Source organism: Pseudophryne corroboree, chromosome 2 (genome assembly GCF_028390025.1).
Source record: "Pseudophryne corroboree isolate aPseCor3 chromosome 2, aPseCor3.hap2, whole genome shotgun sequence".
NCBI lineage: Eukaryota > Metazoa > Chordata > Amphibia > Anura > Myobatrachidae > Pseudophryne > Pseudophryne corroboree.
Window position 1 is genome coordinate 280,823,308 of NC_086445.1, and position 18,506 is coordinate 280,841,813.

The 18,506-nt window shown below is 48.5% G+C and overlaps 1 protein-coding gene across 2 annotated transcripts in view; it reads left to right on the forward strand.

The window, feature by feature from the left end:
* Positions 1–18,506, forward strand: part of EPSTI1 (epithelial stromal interaction 1) — a 252,994-nt gene that overhangs the window by 225,791 nt on the left and 8,697 nt on the right. The gene's annotated exons all lie outside the window — the stretch shown is intronic.

Below are 18,506 nucleotides of genomic sequence, written 5' to 3' on the forward strand. Positions count from 1 at the left end.
AGCAGAAAGTCTGATAAAGAGATTCTAGAGGGAGTAGTTCAGACCTGATTCTAGCAGCATTTTATTTGCAAATGGGCAAAACCATGGGGGTCATTCCGAAATGATCGCACGCTAGGTTGCTTTGCAGCATTGCGATCAGGTCGAAACTGCACATGCGTATGCACCTCAATGCGCATGTGCGTCGTACGGGTACAAAGCGGATCATTGCTGAGCAATGGATTTAACGAAGAATCGATTCGCACAGCAGATCGCAAGGAGATTGACAGGAAGAGGGCATTTGTGGGTGGCAACTGAACGCTTTCTGGGAGTGTTTGGAAAAACGCAGGCGTGTCCAAGCGTTTGCAGGGCAGGTGTCTGACGTCAATTCCGGACACGAACAGGCTAAAGTGTTTGCCCCGAATTTACATCAGACACCCACCCTGCAAACGCATAGACACACCTGCGTTTTTCCAAACACTCCCAGAAAACAGTCAGTTGACATCCACAAATGTTTTCTTCCAGTCAATCTCCTTGCGATTGTCTGTGCGAATGGATTCTTCATTAAATCCATTGCTCAGCAACGATCCACTTTGTACCTGTGCGACGCGCCTGCGTATTGCGGGGCACACACATGCGCAGTTATGTCCTGATCGCAGCTCAGCAAAACAACCTAGCGTGCAATCAGGCCTGCATGACCCCCATGGTTTTGCCCATCTGCTAACAAAATTGCAGCTATGGGGGGGTCATTCCGAGTTGATCGTAGCCCTGCAAAATTTTGCAGGGCTACGATCAGGAACAGAGACATGTGGGGGATGCCCAGCACAGGGCCAGTCCGCCCTGCAGGTCAGTTACGCCCCCCCCTCCCTGCAGAAGTGCAAAAGTATTGCACAGCGGCGATGCTTTTGTACTTCAGGAGTAGCTCCCGGCCAGCGCAGCTTTAGCATGCTGGCCGGGAGCTACTCATTACTACATGGCCCGCAGCGGCTGGTCAGCAGCAGCGATCGGGTCAGAATAACCCCCATGAGCCGTATGTGCAGGGCAGTTTATCCATCATGCACACGGGAATATCAGCTGCAGCAGCTAATTGAGAAGTATTAATATTTTTCCAATACATCTCTCATACTAACTTCCAACATGTACCTGGCTCAATGTTGCCTATATGTTTAAATAAATCTTTTTCCTTGTGATTAATAATGTGCTGATGAAGAGTTCATACAAACTCCACACAGAGATTCAATATAGAAATTATGATACTAACTAAAAGGCACTATTGATACTTGTCATTTTTTGCAATTGTTTGGTGGTTAAGGTGCGAGTAGAGAGAATTTTTGGTATTTCAATACCACATATATTTCACTGGGATCCGGTCTGAAGATCGACAGTGTCTGCCATACAAGTGGGTGCTGCGTCTGTCTGCCACAAATCGGTCCAGTGCTGAGGCTGTGTTGCCATAATAAATCACTGGGTGCTCTGTCTGCCATACAAGTGGGTGCTGTGCCTGTCTGCCACAAATCAGTCCTGTGCTTGGGCTGTGCTCCATAATAAGTCACTGGGTGCTCTGCCTGCCATACAAGTGGGTGAAGAAACATGAGACCCAGGGCCAGATCAGCCATAAGCCTGCAGCCGGAATGGCTGAGTCCTGGGGGGGCACCGGCACAATAGATGCTTAGGCTCTACCTACTACTGGAAGCTGCAGATTCCATGCAGACAGCATGGAAGACGGCCCTTATAGGAGACAGATGCCAGGGGTATTACTAGACCATTACCCAGCGCTACCCAGAATGAGCATGTAACCCCCTGGCTCTAAGCATATAACCCCTATGGCAAAAGGCATATGTAACCCCTGGCAACGAGCATGTGACCGGGTCAGACTTCCGGTCAGCAGAATCAAGGATGCCGGTGGCTTCTCCTCCCACCTCTAGCCACCAACAGCACCGTGGGCAGCAACATGGACATCCATATGTGCAGGGCAATTTATCCATCAGGCACACGGGAATATCAGCAGCGGCAGCTGATTGTGAAGTATTAATATATCTCCAATACATGTGGGAGTGCCAGTAGTGTCCTCGGTGCAGAGGTGTAGGTGGTGTAATCAGTGCAGGGGGGCTGGCAGTATCCCCAGTGCAGGAGTGTCAGTAGTGCGGGAGATGTCCTCCTTGCACTTGGTTGATGGTACCGTGGACACTTCTTGCACTCCCGCACTGAGGACACCTCAGCAGGAAGCGTCCTGCTATGCAAAACCATTCACTCCCGCTGACATCGCTGGGCAGGCGGAAAATCACTCAGTATGTATGCGCTGAGTGGTTTTCTGCCCAGCGATATCGGTGATCACACGGGCTCAGCAAGATCACTCAGCACACAGAGCTGCACCAGCGATGTGTGCTGAGCGATCTGTCACTGCCCGTGTTTGCAATAGAGAAAACATGGGTGATGACTAGATCTTTCAAGCATGCAGGGACGCACATCACTATCGCTATAGTCCATACACACATAGCGATTTGTGCTGTATTTCTAAGTGACTCAGCAAATCAATTAGAAAAGCAGCCCAAATCGCTATGTGTGTGTGATTGTATTCAGGTCGTTCTGATGTACAGTATTGCCAGCTTTAGAGTCCAGTTCTTAATTGTGTAGGTGTGAAAATCTCAGTGTGAGAGGCCTTTGAAGTAGATTCCTTGGGGAATAGAGATACAGCACAGTAACATGTATTCTGGGTGGGGGAAGGGCTGCTGTCCTGGAATTTGAAATAAACAGTGAACTTTTAGCAATTCAGAGCCTCAGTTTATTAATACAAAAATTGGAGTTATTTGTTACTCAGAGCACAGAGGTGAATGAAGTCTAAAATGACATTAAAGAATAAGTTAATTAAAACCTAATAGTGCTACAAGGTAACGGAACATATTATAAGACTTTGCAATGATAAAATAATTCCAACTAAATAGTATAAATATACTGTAAGTTAGACAAAACTGAATGCAATCACTTGGATGCTTTGTACAATCCATACACAATTACAGTATACAGTGTTGCAGAGGTGACTACTTTTTTTTTTAAACAATTTTCAAGATTGCATAACAAATGTAATACTAGGGTGAAGTACATGTTACAGATAAAATATAACAAATTAATTAATTTAAGCAGGTAGTCTAATTTTGATATTTCAAGCATTTGCAGAAAGGATGAGTACGATAGGTAAAGGGTCCTTTATGCAAATTCTATGCATTATTCGTTTGCGTACTGTCTTTTTTGATGTGTCGACATATGGCCTGTCGACCAATATTGGTCGACCTAATGACTGTTGACCTTTTTGTCGACAATATGATCCATTCCAATTACATGCAGCTGGCTTGTCCATTTCTTTCTATAATCACTGGCAGCACAGAAAATAAATGGTCTACATAATTATTACAGGTCTCCAATGTAAGTACGTTTTTCCAAAATGTATTGATGCCATCAATCAGTTGCTCTTTTGTCCTTGGCTTACATTGAGAACGAATATAACTTTTCATTTGAGACCACACTAGCTCGATAGGATTCATGTCCGGTGATCTGTGAAAAGTCAATAAAGGGAGAGAATTTAAAAATGGAATATTTGGCATTTCATGCTTTACAGTGCGGGAGGTGTCCTCAGTCCATGAGTGCTAGCAATAGGTGTGCCGGCAGGGCAGGGGTGTCGGCAGTGCAAAAGGTGTCCTGATTGCAGGAGTGCCGGCAGTGAGGGCGGTGTCCTCATTGCAGGAGTTCAGGGGTGCCAAGCAGTGTGGGAGTGCCGGAAGTGTCCTCAGTGCAGGGGTGCCGGCAGTGTCGGCAGTGCAGGAGGTGTCCTTAGTGCAGGAATTCTGGCAGTATCCCCAGTGCAGGAGTGTCAGCAGTGCCGGTGGTGTCCTCAGTGCAGGGGTGTCGGCAGTGTCGGAGTACTGGAGGTGTCCTTAGTGCAGGAGTTCAGGGGTGTCGGCAGTTTGGGAGTGCCAGAAGTGTCCTTGGTGCAGGGGTTCCAGCAGTGTTGGCAGTGTGGGAGGTGTCCTCAGTGCAAGAGTTCAAGGGTGCTGGCAGTGTGGGAGTGTCTGAAGTGTCCTCGGTGCAGGGGTGCCAGCAGTGCGGGAGGTGTCCTCAGTCTAGGAGTGCTGGCAGTATCCCCAGTGCAGGTGTGCCGGCAGTGTCGACAGTGCGGGAGGTGTCCTTAGTGCAGGAATTCTGACAGTATCCCCAGTGCAGGAGTGTCAGCAGTGCAGGCAGTGCCGGTGGTGTCCTCAGTGCAGGGGTGTCGGCAGTGTCGGCAGTGCGGGAGTACTGGAGGTGTCCTTAGTGCAAGAGTTCAGGGGTGTCGGCAGTTTGGGAGTGCCAGAAGTGTCCTCGGTGCAGGGGCTCCAGCAGTGTTGGCAGTGTGGGAGGTGTCCCCAGTGCAGGAGTTCAGGGGTGTTGGCAGTGTCGGCAGTGTGGGAGTGTCAGAAGCGTCCTCGGTGCAGGGGTGCCAGCAGTGCGGGAGGTGTCCTCAGTCTAGGAGTGCTGGCAGTATCCCCAGTGCAGGTGTGCCGGCAGTGTCGACAGTGCGGGAGGTGTCCTCATTGCAGGAATTCAAGGGTGCCGGCAGTGTGGGGTTGCCGGAAGTGTCCTCGGTGTAGAAGTGCCGGCAGTGCGGGAGGTGTCCTCAGTCCATAAGTGCTAGCAATAGGTGTGCCGGCAGGGCAGGGGTGTCGGCAGTGCAAAAGGTGTCCTCATTGCAGGAGTGCTGGCAGTGAGGGCGGTGTCCTCATTGCAGGAGTTCAGGGGTGCCAGCAGTGTGGGAGTGCCGGAAGTGTCCTCTGTGCAGGGGTGCCGGCAGTGTAGGTGTCCTCAGTGCAGGAATGCTAGCAGTATACCCAGTGCAGGAGTGTCGGCAGTGCGGGAAGTGCCGGCGGTGTCCTCAGTGCAGGGGTACCGGCAGTGTCGGCAGTGCGGGAGTACTGGAGGTGTCCTTAGTGCAGGCGTTCAAGGGTGTCGGCAGTGTGGGAGTGCCAGAAGTGTCCTTGGTGCGAGAGGTGTCTTCAGTGCAGGAGTGCTGGCAGTATCCCCAGCGCAGGGGTGCCAGAAGTGTCAGCAGTCAGGGGTGCAGGCAGTGTGGGAGTGTCCTCGGTGCAAAAGTGCCGGCAGTGTCGGCAGTGCAGGGGGTGTCCTCAGCGCAGGAGTGCTGGCAGCATCCCCAGTGCAGGGGTGCCGGCAGTGTGGGCAGTGCCGGTGGTGTCCTCAGTGCAGGGGTGCCGGTGACTTACTTACCTGCTGCAACGTTTTCAGCCTGTTCGGTCCTGGCTCTGACGTCAAACACCCGTCCTGGACACGCCTGCGTTTCTCTCACTACACCCGCGTTTTCTTACCCCCGCCCCGAAAACGGCTGCAAACGGTGAGTTGATGCCCAGGTACCCCCTCCACCTGTCAATCTTCGTGCGATCATTGCAGCGATCGCTTTTTTCGGTTCCAGCGTCGTTTCCCGTCGATGGCCGTGCGTGCGCATAGCGGCCGTCGCACATGTGCAGTAGGGACCCGATTGCAGCTGTGCGAACGACAACACGCTGCGATTGGGTCATAATGACCCCCTAAGTCCAGAACTACTTAGAAACTGCACAACATTTTTTACCATAACAGGCCTGCACAAGTGATCAAAGCCTTGGTATGGGAAAAAAAACAACCCCCATAGGCGGAGGTTAGTTTGTCGCACGGGCTGAAAAAAGCATCTTCGTCTGATCAACTCGTAATGAGGCCCTTTATTTGGAAATATTTTATCATTGCAAAATCTTATATGTTCTTTTACTCTATAGCACTAAGGTTTTTATTAACTTATTATTTAATTTCACTTTAGATTTCATTCACCTCTGTGCTTTGAGCAACATACTGTATACTGTAGTAAGCAGGGACGTGCCCACCGCACGTCACTGATAGTAACATCCCCCAGCCAGGATAAAATCTGTAACCCCCAAGGAGTCTACTTCAAAGGCCTCTCACACTGAGATTTTCACACCTACACAATTAGCAATTAGACTTTAAAGCTGGCCATACTGATTACAGTGTCTATTTAACAGCAATGTTAGTGCAAAGCTATGTTACGTGATGCACTGCCCACCCAGTGGTGAAACTATCAATTGTCACGAATTGTCACGGCACAATATGACGGCACAAAAGCACAAGGAATATATGTCATGCCAAATTTACTACCATAGCTCTGTTTTCAGAAAGGTAATAGTGGACACATCTGTAAGATCCTATGCCATTAATTATATCATGGAATTCCCAAACAGATGTAAATAAATATTCTTTAAAAGAAATAATGGTACAGGCGAATTAATCGGTTTAGATTTCTTTGTCATACACATTTAAATAAAAATGAAATGAAATGATAAGTCATCATAAATGGCGGGCATATGAATACAGCGCATACGCAAATGCGAGTTTATGTATTTTAAATAATCCTTTTTTATATGGCGCCATAAGTCGTCCAGTGCACCTTACAGATTATGTAAACAGAGGCAGAATGAACAAAATAATAAAAAGTGATTTACAAGACATTGGAGAACATGGACAAGGATAATAAATCTGCAGCAGCATAGTGCCCCAATTAGCAGCGAGGTGACCAGACCTAAAGGTGCTGTTGGTAGCAGTGGGAAGGTGATGATGGTTTAAGTGAGGAAAAGTACATGAGGGAAGAGGGCCCTGCTCATGAGCACTTACAATCTAAAGAGGAGTGGGAGACAAACACCAAGAGTCAGATCTTGGTCAGATGTGTCTTTCTCAAAAATTGGGAATTTCAGGATGGGAACTGGGCACCGCCATTGCCATTTCATGGTACCCTCCTGTCTAAAGCTCCATGCGGGTCTTCACTAAGGGGTACATTTACTAAGAAGTGATAAGAGCGGAGAAGTGAGCCAGTGGAGAAATTTCCCCATCAACCAATCAGCAGCTCTGTATCATTTTATAGTATGTAAATTATAGATGTTACTTCAGTGCTGATTGGTTGCCATGGGCAACTTCTCCACTGGCTCACTTCTCCGCTCTTATCACTGCTTAGTAAATGTACCCCTTAGTATGGGGCTGGCCCAAATGCTAATACTAATGATGATAGATGGGGCGTCTGTCGTGAATTCAATGGGCTGCGTGGCTGTCTGCTTGCAGATGCATGGAACCCCAGATTAGCTGTGCGGAATCTCATATTACCATAAGGTAGTAAATCCAGCTTCCGTGGCTGCCCTCAACTACAGCCCCTTTGCATCTGAATCCGAACCAGCCCCACTGTGTGTTCACACAACGTAACACAATATCAATTCAGATTGTCACTTATCAAAATATTCAGTATATTCAATTTAAGAATATTTCTTGATAAATATTCTTGATAAACACATCCCCAAATAGCAAACCATGGAGAATGGGATCCCTTCTCTGGGAACTCTACCACTGCATGAAACCACTTGCTGATAGTTCTGTGATTTTGCAAAGCAAAATGAGGAAGTTTGTCTGGTCACCTCTATTCAGCTCTATGGGGTAAATTTACTAAGAATCATGTCAGGCCGAGATTGCATTCTTGTGGGAGTTTGGGCTTTTTTTGCAACTCAGAAATGTACTAAATCCAAACATGGGTGTAAAAACATACTTCGATCTGAAAATCACAGCCAAACAAGCAAATAGAAGTCCAGTGCCGTAACTAGACATCTTAATGCTGTGTGCCAGGGACAACATCGCCCTCTCGAACCCCCCCCCCCCCGACACCATAAAATAGTGGCGAAGCTCCATGGGAAGGGGCGTGGCCACAAAATAATACCAATTCATATTATGCTGCACAGTAGTCTCCATTATTCAAATTACACCACACAATGGGGGTCATTCCGAGTTGTTCACTCGTTGCCGATTTTCGCCATACTGCGATTAGTCGCTAACTGCGCATGCGCATGGTACGTAGAGCGCTCGTGCTTAGTTATTTTACAAAAAACGTAGCTGTTTTGCTGTAGTGTCTGCGGCGCTTTTCAGTCGCACTGGTGTTCGGTAAATGATTGACAGGAAAGGGGCGTTTCTGGGCGGCAACTCAGCGTTTTCCCGGCGTTTGCTAAAAAACGCAGGCGTGTCAGGGAAAAATGCGGGAGTGTCTGGAGAAACGGGGGAGTGGCTGGCCGAACGCAGGGCGTGTTTATGACATCAAACCAGGAATGAAACGGGCTGAGCTGATCGCATTGTAGGAGTAAGTCTCGAGCTACTCAGAAACTGCTAAGAATTTTCTATTCGCAGTTCTGCTAATCTTTCTTTCGCAATTCTGCTAAGTGAAGATACACTCCCAGAGGGCGGCGGCCTAGCATGTGCAATGCTGTTAAACGCAGCTAGCGAGCGAACAACTCGGAATGAGGGCCAATAGCACCACTTACACACATTACGCCAGGTAGAACCCCTGTCATACATTACACCAGGTAGAGCCCCTGTCACACATTACGCCAGGTAGAACCCCCTTTTACACATAACGGCAGGTAGAGTTCCCTTTTACACATTACAGCAGGCAGAGTCCCCTTTTACACATTATGGCAGGTAGAGTCCCCTTTCACACATTACGCCAGGTAGAGTCCCCTTTTACACATTACGGCAGGTAGAGTCCCCTTTTACACATTACAGCAGGTAAAGTCCCCTTTTACACATAACGGCAGGTAGAGTCCCCTTTTACACATAACGGCAGGTAGAGTCCCCTTTTACACATTACATACACATAAAGATACACCAATACACATACAGATACATCAATACACATACAGATACACATATACACATACAGATACATCAATACACATACAGATACACCAATACACATATACACATACAAATACACCAATACACATATACACATACAAATACACCAATACATATACAAATACACCAATACACATACAAATAAACCAATACACATACAAATAAACCAATACACATATAAATACACCAATATCCATATAAACATACAAAAGCTACAATAGTCAGGGAGCAGGACAGGAGGGAAGAGAACTGCAGGATGCTGTATAGGATGGACCACCTGCTGCTGCTACCAAAGGCTTGAACCTCTGCTGCAGAAACCACAACCAGACCTCCCCCGCCTACCCTCCCCAGGAGCAACTCACCATATTAAGTCCACTGGCCAGCTGCTGCACGCCTTCATCACCCGGCGAGGAGACAGAGCGGACACCCGGCGAGGAGACAGCGGATACCCGGCGAGGAGACAGAGTGGCACCCGGCGAGGAGACAGAGCGGCACCCAGAGAGGAGACAGAGCGGCACCCGGAGAGGAGACAGAGCGGCACCCGGAGAGGAGACAGAGCGGCACCCGGAGAGGAGACAGAGCGGCACCCGGAGAGGAGACAAAGCGGCACCCGGAGAGGAGACAGAGTGCCAGAGAGGAAACAGCGCAGACTTGCAGGCAAGGCAGCACAACACAGCGACCCGCCGTCCGCTATGGCCACATAGCGGTAAATTCTCTACGGCCAATACGGCCGCCCCTGTCACACCACCATTATTCCTGCCCTGCCTGCGGGTGTTGCCGGCGGTCCTGCGCCCTCAGTGCACTTGTGCTGTGTGCCAAGCACGGCTGGCACACACCAAGTTACGGCCCTGTAGAAGTCAATGCACCACTGAACGTGCAACCACTTTCCTTAGGGTACAATATGATTGCGGATTTACTAAGAATCCTGTTTCCAAACACGGAAGGGAACTCAGACCAAAATAGAAGTTTTAAATAGACCTGCCATTGTACACCCACTGTAAAGCAAATATAAATAAAACAGACAAGACATGCCCACTGAATGATTTAATGCTTTTATGGCTAACCTAAACCTGCACTGGCTGTGTTGGTTATACGTTTGTTTGTTTGTTTGTTTGTTTGTTTGTTTGTTTGTTTGTTTTTGTGGGGGAGACAAATACATTTTTTCTATTTTTTTAACCATTTAATTACACACAAACACAAATCTGTCCGGGCTGCAGCAGAACACACTGCTCATACGCAGGTCTATTGAATTCGGACAAATATAACTGCACTCACACATGATTAAACATGACTACATACGATTGCAAAGACCATTGGAAAATACAATTAATTCATGCACGATTCTTAAATAAATTTGAGTGTTTGATCTTAAAAAACTCTCACATATTCCAGTGATGCCTAATGTTTAATCTTAACGAAACACAATTCTAATAAATTTACCCATATGGGAGAAGGCTGGCCACACTGGCACACAGTCATTTGGCTTTAGGATGTGGTAAAGGGCAGGCAGTTCACCAAATGTAGACTTCCCTTTCAACTTATGTATACCGGGTTCCAAAGGGAATATACAGTACCAGTATTACAGAAATAGCCAATTTACAGTAATAGCAGTTGGTGGTCTCTGTGTGATAATGAAAGAGAAACGGAAAGTAGACTTACCATTGTTAACTCTCTTTCTGCAACGTACATTGGGTTCCACAGGGAAACATCGGGGTAGAGCGGATCTTGATCCAGAGGCACCAACAGGCTAAAGCTTTAGGCTGTCCCAGGATGCATTGGGGCCTCCTCTATATCTCTGCCTCCAGGCAATGTGAGCTCAGTTTTGTTAACCACTCCAATGCTGGAGCAGGTAAGAGGGAAGGTAGATGTTAGTCACATAGAAACACATTCTCATGACAGGAGAAGGGACCAGCAGCTAATGCCATACAAACCCATAGAAGCTAGGTGCGTCAGGGTGGGCGCCCTGTGAAACCCAATGTACCTCACAGAAAGAGAGTTAACAATGGTATGTCTACCATAACTCTCCTTTTCTGCAGCAGGTTACATTGGTTTCCACAGGGAAACATCAGGGATGTCCTAAAGCATTTCCTTAAGGGAGGGGATGCGCCTTAGCAGGTATGAGAACCCGGCATCCAAAGGAAGCATCATGGGAGGCGGAAGTATCAAAGGCATAGAACCTAATGAACGTGTTCACAGAGAACCACGTAGCCGCCTTGCACAATTGTTCTGCGGACGCGCCACGGCGGGCCACCCAAGAAGGTCCAACAGACCGAGAAGAATGGGCATTAATAGCAGCAGGAGCTGGCAGACCGGCCCGCGCATAAGCTTGTGCAATCACCATTCTAATCCATCTGGCCAAGGTTTGCTCATTCACAGGCCAGCCACGTTTGTGAAAACCAAACAAAACAAAAAAGGAATCTGAACTCCTGATAGAGGCAGTCCTCTCCACATATATATACGGAGAGCCATACCACATTCAAAGACCGCTCTTTGGAGGACAAATCAGAAGAGATAAAGGCCGGAACCACAATCTCTTGGTTAAGGTTAAAAGATGACTCCACCTTAGGTAAATAACCTGGGTGAGTTCTAAGAACTGCCCGGTCACAATGAAATATTAGAAAGGGTGGACGACAGGACAATGCACCTAAGTCCGACACCCTTCTAGCAGAGGCAATAGCCAGTAAAAACAAGACCTTGGCTGTGAGCCATATATGGTCCACCGTCTCAAGAGGTTCAAATGACTCTTGCAGGGCATTCAGGACAACAGACAGATCCCATAAAGCTACAGCAGGAACATAGGGAGGCTGAATCCGTAAGACATTCTGAGTGAATGTGTGAACATCAGGTATAGACGCAGTTTTTCTCTGAAACCATACCGTCAAGGCAGATATGTGAGCCTTGAGGGAGGCCAGACGAAAGCCAAAGTCCAGACCTCTTTGCAGAAAAGCCAGAATTCTGGAAGTTCTGAATCTGTATACATCATAATTCTTATCAGCACACCAGGTGAAGTAAGAATTCCAGACCCTGTAATAAATCCAAGCAGATGCCGGTTAGCAGGCTTTTAACATAGTTTGGATGACCGCCTCAGAGAATCCTTTGGCTCTCAGGAGTGATGCCTCAAGAGCCACACCGTCAAAGCCAGCCTGGCCAGGTCCGGATGAAGACAAGGAACGTGTACGAGGAGGTCTAGGCACTGAGGAAGTAGAAGAGGATGCTCTGTCGATAGACCCTGCAGGTTTGAGAACCAGTGCCGTCTGGGCCACAGTGGAGCAACTAAAAGTAGAAATTCTCCTTCTTGTTTGAACTTCCACAGGACCCTGGGCAGGAGTGACCCTGGAGGGAACACGTAGGGCAGCCAAAAGTTACATGGAATTGCCAGTGCGTCCATGAAATGCTGCTTGAGGATCCCTGGTCCTTGATCCGAAGATCGGAACCTTGTGATTGTGTCGAGACGCCATTAGGTCTACGTCTGGAAAGACTTTTGGATGAAGACTCCACTCTCCGGCGTGCATGTCCTGGTGACTGAGGAAGTCCACTTCCCAGTTTAGGACGCCCAGAATGAACACTGCTGGCAGATGGCGTTCCGACCAACTAGGGATTTTTGACACTTCCATCATAGGCATGCTGCTATGAGTGCCGCCTTGATGGTTTATGTATGCCACCATAGTGGCATTGTCTGACCATACTTGAACCGACCTGTTCTGTACCAGAGGCAGGGCGAGAGTCAATGCATTGAACACCGCCCTCAACTCTAGAATGCTTATTGGGAGGAGTGACTCTTCCTTGGTCCAGCGACCCTGAAAAGAGTGTTGCTCCAACACAGCACCCCATCCCCTCAGACTGGCATCCATTGTCAGCAGGACCTTGTAGTGGATCCAGAAGGGACGGCCCCTGCTCAATTGCTAGTTGTCACGATCCGGGTATCTGGACGCCATTACTTACCCTTCAGATGCCTCCTAAGGCTGGCTCAGCGTTCCAGGACCGGATTCCGCTGTTCCTGAGTTTCCACATGCAGAATGTCAGAGTGGTGATTTCATCAGCCGCGGCCTCCGCTGTGCCCGCGTGGTTAAATGTGCGCTTGTCAGTCTGGCGTCTCCTGTCTCCTGTGGCCGGCGTCGCCATTACTGTTTCAATTCTCACATGGATTACAAACCAAACTTCCCTCCAAGTGTCTGCATGGGCGCAGCCATCTTGGATTTTGTCATCTGATTATTTCCACCAATCTGCTGTCTGTATTGTTGATTTGCATAATTGCCTAGCCAACCCCTTCCTTGCTGCAGGTATAAGTATGCTGTGCCTGAGCAAGGAAGGCGTCAGTGCTTTGGTTGTCTAACCTAGTTCCAGTTTGTCTCTCTCCTGTGGTTGTCTTCCAGGTTCCAGCTCCTGTCTCCAGACTTCTGCTATAGAGACCCGCACCAGCATTCCATCTGCGGTGTAGCCTGACTCCCCGATCCATTCTGGACTCACCTGTTTCCAGCTACAACAATCACCTGCTTCCAGCCCAGCTTCCAGCAGTGTACAGCTTCTCTTAAAGGGCCGGTGTCCTTTCTGCAGTTTACCACTCTCCACCGGTATTATTATTTCACCGCTCTCAAACAATCACCTGCTTCCAGCCCAGCTTCCAGCAGTGTATAGCTTCTCTTAAAGGGCCGGTGTCCTTTTCTGCAGTTTACCACTCTCCACCGGTATTATTATTTCACCGCTCTCAAACTCCAAACTTCATTATTATTTCATCGCTCTCAAGTTCGTTTATTATTTAACTGGTTCCAGCCAGTATCCACTCCGTACCAACAACAGTCTGGTTCCAGCCAGTATCCACAGCAGCCGTTTTACCTTCAGCAGCCCAGCCTTTCCTGGAACATCAGCTGGTACGATCCTGGGTTCTCTCCATTGCTACAGTCAGGCCTGGTAAGGACTTTCCAACTAGAAGATTATAAGAACTGTCTCACACTACCAGTGCCTGTGGCCCTTGCCACCCTGTAGTACCCAGGAATTGTATTTATCCTCTGTTGACTTTTATGTTTCCTTTTACTGCTGCTGTGTTACGGAGTTTGTCATAATAAACATCATTGACTTTTATCCTGGTTGTCGTGGTCACGCCTTCGGGCAGTTATTCTACATGTTACTTACATGTCTAGGGGTCTGATACAACCTCCCAGGTTCCGTTACATCTCAGCCCCTACAACTGAGGCTGCCTCCCGTCAGCTCAGGCCCTCAGTTGTGACAGTAAGCACTGACCTAATGAATCCAGCCGGAGACCAGGATCAAGCGGCCAGGCCGATGCAAGAACTGGCAGCCCGACTTGAACATCAGGAGGCTGCACAGGGCCACATCATCCGCTGTCTCCAGGATCTCTCTACACGGCTGGATGGGATTCAAACGACCCTCCGTGGACCTGGCACGTCCGGTGCGTCCACTACAGTGACACCAGCTGTAACCCCACCCACCTTACCCATTTCCAGTCCACATCTTCATCTTCCAACGCCAGCAAAATTTGATGGATCTCCAAGGTTCTGCAGGGGATTTCTCAATCAATGTGAAATCCACTTTGAGCTTCTACCTGGCAATTTCTTCAGTGACCGTACCAAAATTGCCTATATCATCTCCCTTCTCAGTGGCTCAGCCCTTGACTGGGCATCACCTTTATGGGAGAAGTCTGATCCCCTGCTATCCTCCTATACTGACTTTGTAGCTACATTCAGGCGCATCTTCGACGAGCCAGGCCGGATAACATCTGCTTCATCTGAGATTCTCCGTTTACGCCAGGGAACACGTACTGTGGGACAGTATCTTATACAGTTTAAAATCCTGGCATCCGAACTGGCATGGAACGACGAGGCCCTGTATGCTGCATTCTGGCATGGCTTATCAGAACGCATCAAGGATGAGTTAGCTACCAGAGACTTGCCCTCTAAGTTGGATGAGCTAATTTCTCTTTGCACGAAGGTTGATCTACGTTTCAGAGAGAGAGCAACCGAGCGAGGAAGATCATCTACTCCTAAATCTTCTGCTCCTCCTCCTCGTCAACCATCTCCATCCAAGGATGAGCCTATGCAAATTAGTCGTTCCCGTCTATCTCCCGCTGAGCGCCGAAGACGTCTCTCTGAGTCTCTCTGTCTCTACTGTGCAGCTCCGTCGCACACTATCAATGCCTGTCCCAAACGTCCGGGAAACTCCAGATCCTAGCTCGCCAAGGAGAGGGCCGGCTAGGAGTAATGATCTCCTCTCCATCTCCTCATGACTGTAACCTCCCAGTGTCGCTCCAAATTGCTCAACGTTACAGGAACGTTATTGCCCTCCTTGATTCCGGAGCAGCTGGGAATTTCATAACCGAAGCTTATGTTAAACGGTGGTCCCTACCCACCGAGAGACTGTCCTCGTCCATCTCTTTGACTGCCGTGGATGGCAGCAAGATTTTTGACGCAGTCATTTCCTTAAGGACTCTTCCAGTTCGTCTGAGAGTGGGAGTTCTTCATTCTGAGTATATTTCTTTTTTAGTGATTCCAAGAGCCACACATCCAGTGGTTTTAGGCCTTCCATGGCTCCGTCTCCACAACCCATCAATTGACTGGACGACTACGCAAATACTGGCATGGGGTCCCTCCTGTGCTGAGACTTGTTTAGCCAAAGTTCTTCCTGTTTGTTCTTCCTTCCCCAGGTCATCGGATGTTCCGCCTCCTCCATATCAAGACTTCACGGACGTGTTCAGTAAAGCCTCTGCTGATATCCTTCCTCCTCATAGAGAATGGGACTGCCCAATCGACCTCATTCCAGGGAAGGTTCCACCGCGAGGCCGAACTTATCCGTTGTCTCTGCCTGAGACACACTCCATGGAAGAGTACATCAAAGAGAACCTGGCGAAGGGTTTCATCCGACCATCTTCTTCTCCAGCCGGCGCAGGCTTCTTCTTCGTTAAGAAGAAAGACGGTGGTCTGCGTCCGTGCATCGATTACAGAGGTCTGAACGACATTACCGTCAAGAACCGATACCCTTTACCCCTGATTACCGAGCTCTTTGATAGAGTTAGTGGTGCAACTATTTTCACAAAGCTGTACTTGAGGGGTGCCTACAATCTCATCCGAATCCGTGAGGGTGACGAGTGGAAGACCGCCTTTAACACCCGTGACGGACATTATGAGTACCTCGTCATGCCCTTCGGATTGAGCAACGCTCCAGCAGTCTTCCAGCACTTCGTGAATGAGATTTTCAGGGACATCGTGTACCGCCATGTCGTGGTTTATCTAGACGACATCCTCATCTTTGCTAATAATCTCGAAGATCATCGTTTCTGGGTAAAAGAGGTTCTTTCCCGTCTCCGTGTCAATCACCTCTATTGTAAATTGGAGAAGTGTGTGTTTGAAGTTAAAACCATTCCGTTTCTAGGTTACATTGTGTCCGGTTCCGGACTAGAGATGGATCCTGAGAAACTCCAAGCAATCCAGAATTGGCCTATACCCTTAAGCCTCAAAGGGGTCCAGAGGTTCTTAGGGTTCGCCAATTATTATAGAAAATTTATACGAGACTTTTCCACCATCGTGGCGCCTATCACTGCATTAACCAAGAAAGGTGCTAATCCGTCCAAGTGGTCCGAGGAAGCTACACAGGCCTTTCACCTTCTGAAGCAACGGTTCATCTCTGCACCAGTTCTGAAACAGCCCGACACCGACTCTCCTTTTATCTTAGAGGTAGATGCCTCCTCCGTTGGAGTAGGAGCGGTGTTATCCCAGAGGGCCAAAGATGGACATCTACATCCTTGCAGTTTCTTCTCCCGGAAGTTCTCCCCAGCTGAGCGCAACTATGCCATTGGCGATCAGGAGTTGCTAGCCATCAAGCTCGCTCTGGAGGAGTGGAGATACCTGTTGGAGGGAGCTTCCCACTCAATCACCATACTTACCGACCACAAAAATCTTTTATATCTCAAAGGCGCACAATGTCTGAATCCTCGTCAGGCCAGATGGGCACTTTTCTTTTCTAGGTTTGACTTTAAACTCCAGTTCTGTCCGGGTTCTCAGAATCGTAAGGCCGATGCCCTTTCCCGCTCATGGGAGCAAGAAAATGAGTCCGAGTCTGCAGACAAGCATCCTATTATTAATCCGTTGGCATTCTCCACGGTAGGGATGGACTCTACGCCTCCACCAGGGAAAAGTTTTGTTAAGCCAGTTCTAAGGAAGAAGCTCATGCATAGGGCCCATGCTTCCCATTTTGCTGGACATACAGGCATTCAGAAAACCCTTGAATTTATTTCTAGGTCCTACTGGTGGCCAACTCTGAAGAAGGACGTTATGGAATTTATTGCCTCCTGCCCAAAGTGTGCCCAACACAAAGTCTCCCGCCAGTCGCCTGCGGGGCAACTGGTTCCATTACCCCGTCGACCTTGGACCCATTTGTCGATGGACTTTGTTTCCGATCTACCTATCTGCAACAAGTTTAATACCATCTGGGTGGTAGTTGACCGGTTCACCAAGATGGCACATTTCATCCCTCTCACCGGTCTTCCGTCAGCTTCCAAGTTGGCTCAAGTGTTTATACAAGAGATCTTCCGACTTCACGGTCTTCCTGAAGAGATCATCTCGGATCGTGGAGTACAATTTGTAGCCAAATTTTGGCGAAGTTTGTGTCAAGCCCTCCAAGTCAAGTTAAAGTTTTCCACGGCTTACCATCCTCAGACCAATGGTCAAACCGAGAGGGTGAATCAGGACTTGGAGGCCTTCCTCCGTATATATGTGTCTTCCTCTCAAGATGACTGGGTTCAACTCCTTCCTTGGGCCGAGTTCAGCCACAACAATCAATACCATTCCTCATCTTCTTCTACACCATTCTTCATTAATTATGGATTCCACCCTAAAGTACCAGAATTCCAACCGCTTCCCGCAACTTCTGTTCCAGCAGTGGATGTCACCTTGCGTCAGTTTTCAAATAACTGGAGGAACGTCCGCGCAGCCCTGCTTAAAGCCTCATTCAGGTATAAAAAGTTTGCCGATAGGAAGCGTAGAGCGGTTCCTGCTCTCAAGGTGGGTGATCGTGTGTGGCTGTCCACGAAGAATTTGAGGTTGAGAGTTCCCAGCATGAAATTTGCACCTCGCTACATCGGACCCTTCAAGATTGAACAAGTCATCAATCCTGTTGCCTACAGGTTACAGTTACCATCCTTCTTGAAAATACCCAGGACATTTCATGTTTCTTTGTTGAAACCGCTGATCCTGAATCGGTTTCATTCCGCACTTCCTCCAGCTCCCAAAGTTCAGACTCAACGGGGAGTCGAGTACGAGGTGGCCAAGATTTTGGACTCACGTTTCCGTTACGGTCAGTTACAATACCTCATTGACTGGAAGGGCTATGGTCCTGAAGAACGCTCTTGGACCAATGCCTCAGACGTCCATGCTCCTGCCTTGGTCCGAAATTTCCATGCAAAGTTTCCTTTAAAGCCTAAGAAGTGTCCTGGGGCCACTCCTAAAGGGGGGGGTGCTGTCACGATCCGGGTATCTGGACGCCATTACTTACCCTTCAGATGCCTCCTAAGGCTGGCTCAGCGTTCCAGGACCGGATTCCGCTGTTCCTGAGTTTCCACATGCAGAATGTCAGAGTGGTGATTTCATCAGCCGCGGCCTCCGCTGTGCCCGCGTGGTTAAATGTGCGCTTGTCAGTCTGGCGTCTCCTGTTTCCTGTGGCCGGCGTCGCCATTACTGTTTCAATTCTCACATGGATTACAAACCAAACTTCCCTCCAAGTGTCTGCATGGGCGCAGCCATCTTGGATTTTGTCATCTGATTATTTCCACC